Below are 7,977 nucleotides of genomic sequence, written 5' to 3'. Positions count from 1 at the left end.
CGGAGTCCTAGTGGACAATCACCTAAATATGAGCCAGCAGTGTGCTGCAGCTGCCAAAAAGGCCAACACAGTGCTAGGCTGCATTAACAGAGGGATAGAATCAAGATCACGTGAAGTATTAATACCACTTTACAATGCCTTGGTAAGGCCACACTTGGAATACTGCATCCAGTTTTGGTCACCACGATGTAAAAAAGATATTGAGACTCTAGAAAGAGTACAGAGAAGAGCAACAAAGATGATTAGGGGACTGGAGGCTAAAGCATATAAGGAATGGCTGCTGGAATTGGCTATGTCTAGTTTAATGAAGAGAAGGACGAGGGGGGACATGATAGCAGTGTTCCAATATCTCAGGGGCTGCCACAAAGAAGAGGGAGTCAAGCTATTTTCCAAGGCGCCTGAAGGCAGGACAAGAAGCAACAGGTGGAAACTAAGCAAGGAGAGAAGCAACCTAGAACTAAGGAGAAACTTCCTGACAGTTAGAACAATTAACCAGTGGAACAATCTGCCTCCAGAAGCGGTGAATGCTCCAACACTGGAGGTTTTTAAGAAGAGACTGGACAGCCATTTTTCAGAAATGGTAAAGGGTTTCTTGCCTGAGCAGGGGGTTGGACTAGATGACCTCCAAGGTCCCTTCCAACTTTACTATTATTATTAGTAGTAGTCAAACAAATCCTTCAATATGTCTAATGTTAAAATATTTTGCTTCATTCTGCATTAATAAGTAATTTTTTTAAAGTATTCTGCTTTAATTGTAATGTTTAATTCCTTCTAGTTCCCTCTTCAAAGTCTCAACCTATTCATATTTTTTAAAAAAATTAAAAACAAACATTGTCTGACATAGCAACAGCACCTAGATTTATATACCACTCCATAGTGCTTTACAGCACTTTCTAAGCCATCTATAGAGTCAGCATATTGCTCCCAACAATATGGATCCTCATTTTACTGACCTCAGAAGGATGGAAGCTGAGTCAATCTTGAGCTGGTCAGGATCAAACTCCTGGCAAACAGCAGAGTCAGCCTGCAATACTGTATTTTAACCACTGAGTCACCATGGCTCATGAAGGATTCTTATAATTACTGTAATTCCAAAGTCTTATTTCAAATCCATTTGAACTCTTAACCCATCTGTAATTTTCTAAAATCAAAGTTCCCCTTTTTGCTATTTTGTTTATTAAAAACAAAATATTTTTAAGTTCTAAAACTTGCATTTAAAACTTTTTTGCTAAGAATTGAAGGAAACTCACCCAGTATTTTTAGACTTGTCGCTGCAAAGGGTTAAAAAGTTTTAACTTATTGTGTTGTTGATAACATTTTCTGAAAGTGAATAGAAAAAGAAGTGTGTGAAGCCTTTGCCTGTAAAGATACCAATTGTGGTTTGAGCAAGATAGCCATTCCGTCAACTTCCAGAGCCCTAAACTGCTGGAGGCCACTGGGTTGCTGTCTCCTTGCAAGGAGCATCTGTCTGCAGCACTTGGCAAGTGATCTCAAGTCTTCTCCTTGCCCAGAAGATAATTACAAAGAGCTAATATACACACCAGTTCTTCATTCCACCATGGTTGCTGGCTCTGCTTTTAATGGAGCCATCTTCAGTTCCCTGGAGATTCCTCTTTTTCTTTCTATATTTCCCAGCAATATAGTCTTTTCCAGACAGAGCTAACTCTTTACATAAGCACCCTTGAGTCACATTGTTTTCTGTGTAGTCCATCAGTGCCTCTTCTAACGGACAGCAGATATCTAAAGATTGACCAAAGTTAGTTATATCCCTTGTCATTTGTTTCTTTGAAAGCTAGTTGCCAAGGTTTGAACTTTGTCTCTCTCGCACACACTACTGTAGCACTACTACAGTGGCACCACACACTAGTATGATCCTAACAGTCTGCCACAAAAAACACCCACTGAGATTATATTCCTCATATCAATAAAGTATATGAAGATAATTAACTCAGAGAAGGCCAGTGTGGTGTAGTGGTTAAACCATCAGGCTAGAAATTGGGAAATGGGGAATTCAGTATCATCTTAGGTCCCATTCATGTGGCTTTCTGTCAATCACTTCTCTCAGCCTTAGAAAGAAGGCAGTGGCAAACCACTTCTGAAACATCTTTTCAAGAACACTACAGGATCCTATCCAGGCAGTGTCCAAGAATCAGACACAATTGAGCAGAAGAAAAAACATAAGTAAACCAAACTATAAGCTAAAGGGAAATGAACAAGCTATCAAGCAAAAATATCAGGATTTTTCCAGAGAAATGAAGACAGAATGAAAAATAATGTCAGATTAACTATATATGTTGACTTGAAAAAGCTTCAAATGTTATGGACATAGATCCAGGGGTTTTTTCCCCCACAGGGATGGTTTTAATAGCTATCTTTATGGATTAAAAATTAGTCTAGCTTTATCAAATCTTAATCAACAAAGTTGATAGCTTTTATTATATTAAGAATTTAGATATTCATAGAGTGCAGAAAAGATAACCAAAAAATATAGAGCTAAATTTTTATATTCTCACTGATGGTGCAATCCTATAGACTATGTACCGTATTTATTCAGAAATCAATATTATTTCTCTCAAAAACAAACATTTTTTTTATTACATGAAGCATGGTGGAAAAAGGTCAAACAGGAATTAGATTTTCTACAGTTATAGGGATATCTGCAGTTTTGGGGGGAAATCAAGATTATCTAATAATAATAATAAAGTTGGAAGGGACCCTGGAGGTCATCTAGTCCAAACCCCTGCTCAGGCAGGAAACCCTATACCATTTCAGAGAAATGGTTGTCTTCTTTAAAATTTCCAGTGTTGGAGCATTCACCGCTTCTGGAGGCAGGTTGTTCCACTGGTTAATTGTTCTAACTGTCAGGAAGTTTCTCCTTAGTTCTAGGTTGCTTCTCTCTTTGGTTAGTTTCCATGCATTGCTTCTTGTCCTGCTCTCAGGTGCTTTGGAGAATAGTTTGGCTCCCTCTTCTTTGTGGCAGCCCCTGATATATTGGAACACTACTATCATGTCACCCCTCGTCTATTGTTTATATGCGCTATACATAGGTATAAGAATGAGGACGGGTTAACACAGCGATCCGGACCCCCACCGCACCCGACCCACCCGCCGTGCCCAAAAGGGGTTTCCCCGCTGGGAGGCGTATGGAAGAAAGGTAGCCCAGGACTTCCTCGACTGGAGGTGGCTGTGTGTGCCCAAGAGTTGTCGCAGGATGAGATGGATGAGATGGAGGATAGGAGGGTGACTCTGGAGTTGCGAGCCAGGTGTGCCCGAGAGTTGTCGCAGGATGAGATGGAGGATAGGAGGGCGACTCTGGAGTTGCGAGCCAGGTGAAGCCGGACGGGAGAAAACAACAAGGGAGATCGTCTGGACGAGGCGTGGAAGCTCCCACCCCCGCACGCACTTAGCATCAGCGAAATGGAGGGTGGAGACGTGACTGCTGGGTTACAGCCCGAGCCGGATTGGATGGGGGCGAACAAGGAGCAGAAGAGGGGACAACTAGATGGCACTTGTGTGCCAGGTGAGGCTAAGCGTCCTCACGGTGCACGGACACAGAGGAATGGGGGTGTGAGTGTCAATGCAAGGGTAGTTAAAGAGAGTGATGAGGGGCACACATCGATTGGTTATCCAGGACCCGTCACGAGATCTAGGGCCCGGGCGCAGGCGTTGGCTGGCCTATAAATGGTTTCTCCCATTGAGTTATTCTTTACCCTGACAATGTTGGTAGGATCCAACGAAAGCTAGGTCCTTTTTAATATTCTTTTAAAGGTTTTTAATGTTTTATTAAAACTTTTAACTGTTTTACAACCTCCTGGTGCTCACGTTTTGTTTCCTACTATGGATATACCCAGGAGTCACTCGTCTGTCTTCAGTGTTATTTTTAACCTATACACTATATGTAAACAATCATCAGAACTTCTATTGCATCATGGCAACCTTATATTTACTTTTTTGACCAAGCCCAGAACACACTTCTGGGTAGTTGAGAACCAACTGGAAACTTAACGACGTCTTCTAGTATTTGTTTATGAGAATGTACAAACAAAGCACCTTAATTGCAAACAGACTTTGAGGCAGACAATACTATTTCTCATATTTACTTTTTTCTTTTTTAGAATTAGATTTCCCTTTTCAATACCTTTACAACAGTTCTCTATAGTGGCAATTCTGAGACCAATATGCATATAAAATATTTCCATAGCATTTATCTTCTGTTAGTTTTGCTGAGATAATTAAATATTTCTTCTCCCATGTATAAATTGGCCATATTTGTAGGACTAGCCCAGTTATATGCAAAAGTAAGATAAATAAAATTATAAGTGCCAGAAGGTTTGTACAGGAGTAATTAAAATCATGTTTGTCTTGTACCAATGTATTTAACAAAATGGAAACAAAATAAATCATTCTAACAAATGGACAGATTAGCTTATCTAAGCTGAAAGAGAGAACTAAAGCCAGAAGTCATTTTAATAAATAGGGAAACATAATTCCCATGTTCAGTACATTTTGGATTTATCTCAGGAGAGATATAATTTCAAATTTTAAATGTATATGCAAATGCAGTTGTTTTACAGAATTTGTACTATGATATGAACTTATATCAATCCAAAGGTTTCTTCCTTGATGTTCCAGTAAGATTGATGAAGGGGAAAAAAGATTCTGGAAAAATATCTTACTTTCTCCAGGCATAATGCCTAACTCTTCGATATGTATAGAAGAGGGAAAAAGAATCAACTCTGAACTCAGTGAGATGACAGGTTTTTTTGTTTTTTTTTTAAATTAGCTTCTGATTATTTGTTCAATGTCTCAATACCTTCCTTTTAAAATGACCATGATACACACTTTAATATTTCCATGCATGACTCTTCACTTCCATTTGAGTAAATGAACATAATACTGAGATATAAAAACTTATTTGTATTAACTCCTTGCATGGCATATGACACCTACATCATATACAATAAATAAGGTATCCTGTGCAGATTTCACACCTACATTTGGAAAAATGGTTATGCAGATAGGAATTAAAAATACATACTTGATTGTATTTAATTGTATTTAATTCTGCTTTAACTGAAGAAAAATCAGTGCCACAGAAAACAAATAAGATTCTGAATGAACATACCATAGTACATTGCATTTTCTCCATTTAAAAATCTGGACTTTGTTTGCAACCATTGCTGTCAGTTTTCAGTTGCCAACAGTTGACATGTAGACCAGTGGTGGCGAACCTATGGCACGGGTGCCAGAGGCGGCACTCAGAGCCCTCTCTGTGGGCACGCGCGCCATCGCCCCAGTCCTAGGCCTTCAGCTGGGTTTTATAAAACCTTTTCGCTTTAGGCCTCCACCGCTGTACAAAAAAAAAAGGTTCAATCAGTCAATTTCAACTTCTCGCAGGAAAAAAAAGATCTTGCAAAGTTAGAATTGATTGATTGAACTTTTTAGTCCCACCCAATCTGCTGTTACCACCGCAGCCACGCCCATCCAATGGGCCACGCCCACCCGGCACCCGACGATGCATAAGTGGGTTTTGGGTTGCAGTTTGGGCACTCGGTCTCTAAAAGGTTCGCCATCACTGATCTAGACATAATACTTAGTTATGATAAAAAACTGATCACAGCTGTCATCTAGTCTTAACTGAATTTGTATGGCTATGATAGTAGGGGAGATGTTTCCATAAGTCTATGCCTAGTTTTGAAATCCTTTCTTTGGTAATGCCTTGCAATGGACTTTCAGCTGCTTAATTATAAGTCATTCTGAACAGAATTTCAACATTCTTGGAATCAAAGTATAGTATAACATTTCCCCCAATATCTTTAATCATTCAGAGTTGGAGAATTTGAATATGAAGACGAGTGCTACAGTGATAAGAAATATTTTAAAATAAATTTAAAAATAAGAATTAACATTTTAGTTGAAATGCAGGTTAATATAGAGGAAACCCTATATATCTTAATTTTAATCCTAAACTTATCACTGTCCAACTCTTGAATTTATTCTCAGATACTTTGGGCTATAAACTGTTATCCCAAGGAACAGAAATTCAATTTTTTTATTAATAATACAGTATTTGTTTTTTTAAAAGGTAAATTATTGTATAAGAATTCCTTGAATAATTGGTTTCAGATGAAATACCTGTAGATAGTCAACTTTAGGATGCCTAAATTGTTGTTCATTTTCTCCTACTTTTTCTGTGAAAGGTTTGACTTTATGAAAAAATGGTCAGTTTCTCTTTGAATTTCAACACCTAATTGCTGATGGCTGGTTTTGAAAATTTTTTTTAATTAGAGACATATTAATTAGAATTTAGATGAGGGTCATAAGAAATTCCCAGCATTACCTGCTAAAATTGGAAGGTCAAAATCCAGAAGAACACAATAGAAAACAATTCCTGTCTTGCCCTTCATGGGTATAAGCAAGTGGTCAGCAGAAGTCAACTTTGATTTGAAAGAGTTTTTACAATGATATTAGAGAAATATTGAAGGAATATTGTCTAATATGGTTCAGTTCCCATCTTAATAATATAATGATGCTTTACAGTGTTTTAGTAATTTTTTAGTTAGTACTACAAGGTAACTAACATGATTTTGATTTATGCTAAAGTATGTTAAATGTGCAATGTTTTATTTATAAGCTGATTTCTAAAATGCAATAAACTTTAATCCTAAAATTCCAATGACGGCTATGGGAGCTATCTCTGCCCACATGATTTTGTTTTATTAATTTGTATTACTCTCTATGGATTTTTAAATATGTGACTTTTTATAAGGGATTCTTCTATATAGCTCTATATTGTTACAGACTAGGTTCAATGTATCACAATAATTTATGGCACGCTTAATTTTTTGTTGAATAAACACAATTGGCCAGGGTCCCATGGTCCACTTATGAAAAATATAGTTACAATATAGTTGCTTAAACTAGATAGATAGATAGATAGATAGACAGACAGACAGACAGACAGACAGACAGACAGACAGACAGATAACTTTTATTGTCATTTTTTCCTGTAACACAACAGCACACATTAAAAATAAAATTTAGTTCTTGCTCTCAAAGTGTACACATATATTAAAACACATTTAAAACATACTATATACAACATATGTGTAGACCTACACCCTTACATATAAGTAACATATAAATATTAATCACTGTCCATCTTGAATACATAACGGAAGGAGGAAGCTTTACAGTTCACAAGGTTAATACTGCTGTGAATAACCCAGCACAATGTGTGACATAGGCTTGCAATGTTGGTTGTTAAATTTGTTTGTTTACTGCAGTTTTAATATTGTTTTTCTCAGATAAGAAAAGGCAAACAAAATATTACTGAGCCCTTATTTTTATTCTTTCTGCATCTGAATCTGTTCAGACAATCTATAAGTATTCCTTGATTTACAATCACATCTTGCCCCAAAATATCCTTTGGTAAGCAAGGCAACTGTTAAATGCACTCTGCCTGATTTTACGATCTTTTTTTGCCACAGTTTTTAAGGGAATCATGTGGTTGCTAAGTAAATCTGGCTTCCCTTATTGTCTTTATGGTAAGTTACAAATGGAGATCACATGACTCCGAGATGATGCCTTCGTGAATACATGCCAGGTGTCAAGTGCCTGAATTTTGTCATATGACCATGAGGATCTGTAACCGTTGTAAGTGCAAGGACAACTTGAAAGTCACTTTTTTCCGTGCGGTTGTAACATTGAAGAGTTCTTAAATGTATGTTTGTAAATTAAGGACTACCTGAAATACACAGTAATTGGCTATAAGCTTGAGGTTGTTGTCTATTCAGATAAAATACATAAAGGGCCATCTCTGGAATGAAACTGAATAACAACTTGAGAAAAACAGTATTAAACCTGCATCTGTTGTCAGCAGCGAGACTATTGTCAACATCTCAAGTGTAATTCAAAAACCTGCACAGTGATTCACCTGGGAGTAAAACTCCAGCCCCATGTTCCAGTCATTGGATT

This window comes from Protobothrops mucrosquamatus, unplaced genomic scaffold, assembly GCF_001527695.2.
Source record: "Protobothrops mucrosquamatus isolate PMUCROS unplaced genomic scaffold, P.Mucros_1.0 scaffold45, whole genome shotgun sequence".
In the NCBI taxonomy this organism is placed as follows: Eukaryota; Metazoa; Chordata; class Lepidosauria; order Squamata; family Viperidae; genus Protobothrops; species Protobothrops mucrosquamatus.
The sequence above is the reverse complement of the archived record's forward strand: the minus strand, read 5'-3'. Positions refer to the sequence as shown.